We start from the raw sequence: 2,868 nt of genomic DNA on the forward strand, positions 1-2,868 counted from the left end.
ATATATAAATCTACGACCTTTATTTATGTACTTTTGTTCACACTCACACAGACTCTGGCTTTCCTTTTTCTGATCTCAAACTCCCTTGTTATAATTCACTTTTCTTACAATACATTTGTTTCCTTTTTTTTTTTTAATATTGACCTTAATCAGCAACATCTTAGACAATGTAAGCGACATAAATAATTCCCTTTCACCGATCTCGCTCTTGTTCGCTCAGCAGAATCAGTCAACGTGCCATTGATTTCCCTTCGGCTTGGGGCTGATTGGGCGATAACTGGGGGTGACAATTACTTTCCAACTGAACAATAATATATTGACAAAAATTATAATACTAATAAAGTGTATTCTAATGAGTTTTCTACATCGGTATCTTAGTACTGTTATATCTGTAAATAGATGAAGTGTGGCTCATGTTCTATTTTTTTTTCATTTTGTTATATTATAGTGATAATGTGTGTGTGTGTGTGTGTGTGTGTTTGTGTGAGCGTGTGTGTATTGTGAAAATGATCTGCCGTTTGTTTCTCTGGCAGAGAGAATCGAATAGGAATAGGTTGTTGTAATAGTATTTTGCATTTTACAGCAAGCAAGCAGGGAAAAGCTCACATTTTTTTCAGATTTATTTTCTCCTTCAAGGTTTAACTGTGGAACAAACTTTATCATCATCATCTTCGGCTTGTTGTAGTTATGAATTACAGCGATATAATATCACAGACTTTCATCCTCAACACCACCCCAACATAGAATTTAAGCAACAAAAAACTAATCCGACAAAATAGAAGCTATTTGAATGAACCATAGAAGGACACTAACAAAGAAAATTATACAATAAAAATATGGCGAAATTTGTCGTTGTCATCGCCATCGAGAAGTTTGTCACCTTGTCTGTAATTGTTAGACACATCAGCCGATGCTCGGCACATCGAACATGCCACATCAGCTTTCTGACGCAAACGTCAAAATTATATTAGGATCTCGATTCAGTATTTATATTATTAACAGAGCTCTTTTCTTTTAACATCATAGGGGCTACTTTTCACTTGCACTTCATCGTACCCCTGCGTATAGGGCATCAGCCAGGTGATTTAGGTACACTCAAGATATAGCTTCACAAGGCTTGGCGGGTATCGATAAGCTCATCAAAGTAGAATAAGTATAATAATGAAAATAGTAATTAACTACTATCAATATTAGGCATGGCAATAATCGTCATGATTATTGAATTGAATGCCATTTAATCGTTATATATTGTATGAACACCGGTTAGTTATTTTAATGAATTAAATAGCTGCTCAAATAACAAAAATAGACTGATAAAATTGTTACGCATCTAAATAAAATCCGTATAGATATCATAAAGTTAAAAAAGGAAGTACATATTATGAAAGCAGTCACGTAATAGGAATAGTCCTAATCCAAATGCAACTCCAGATGTGACCACAACCGATCCCACATTTCCTCCGACCCCAATGAACTTAGCTGACTACTGACTAATTACGTTTCATTTTTGTAATGAGCTCATGTCTTAGTACATGAGAATGTATTTCTTCATAAACAGAAAGCGAAGTACAATATCTAGAGGTCTGGACCATTACCGTCCATTACAGCAAAACTGCAGCCCTCGAAGGATTGCATTTTAATGACGACTGCTCGACGAATCTTGATCAATGCTTGTTTCATTGTGACAACGCCATCTTGCAGCAGTATTATTATTATTAGTACACTGCGGTCTATGATATATGTTACTCTCGTTGTTTGTCATATACAGGTCATATCTACTTTACTAATATATACTATATAAGTTTGTATATTATTTTACGTTGACTTATTGTCCCAACCCGCCCCGTCCTTTGCTCCCGACGCTATTTTTGCTCTCCCTTTCACACAACCAATCCGCGGTCAAATCAATTCTGAAATGTCCATGAGCTTCGTTTAAGTGTCTATACTCCTATTTTTTTTCTCGTATATGTTCCTCACGGGTACGAATTTTCTTGACAAGCAAAAAGTTACATTACCCAGCCATGATTGAAGTTACTTTCAAGAGGTGAGCGCACTTTCTCCGATCATTCACTACCTACCTGTTACGTATACATCTTTCTATTGGAAGCTTTATTCTCCATTGACATAAACATTCCATTTGTCAGTATGGATTACTCCATTTCTCTTCATTATTTTTAGATCTACACATATACAAGAGGGACCAAATGTATGGCAAACGGGAAAATGTCACGAATGGCGTCTATGTCGAGCGCACGGATAGAAGAAGCGCATTATGCAAATGTACAATAATGATACTGTTATTTTAACTTAATAAAATAAATCATAAAAGGATCAACCATCATATAGGAGCGACCAAATGTAGGAACCATACTATGAGCTTACCGCTGCGTAGCCTTATTTTTATATTAAATTTTAGGTTTAATGCATGTTGATCTCTTTTAGTCTTGTATTCCACTTGACTCGAATTATTATAGACAGGAAATGGATTCTACATGTGTCTGTCGTCATGGTAACAATCTGTGTAATAATTTGTAGTCTATATGAAGCATGCCTTTAGAAAGAACGGAGGGTTGACCTTTAAATAGGTACAGAATGTTGCCAATCAAATCTATTCTTAGCGTCGCAATAAATCAAAAGATAAGAGGCGTTACTCATCGTACGTATACCGACTGTATCTCATACAAGTCACATGTTTATGTACAGCGAGAGTAACAACGTCGAATCACGTTTAAAGGCAACGAATCCCATTAGAGATACCATCTTACCCGTTTCGGATAGCCCTTTATATTAATAGCGTAATTATAATCTTTTATGTATAGGAATAATACATAATATTTATAAGTAGTCAACAACAAGTTAAGTCTATTA

The sequence above is a fragment of the Varroa destructor genome, unplaced genomic scaffold, assembly GCF_002443255.2.
Source record: "Varroa destructor unplaced genomic scaffold, Vdes_3.0 BEIS01000001.1, whole genome shotgun sequence".
NCBI classification, from domain to species: Eukaryota; Metazoa; Arthropoda; class Arachnida; order Mesostigmata; family Varroidae; genus Varroa; species Varroa destructor.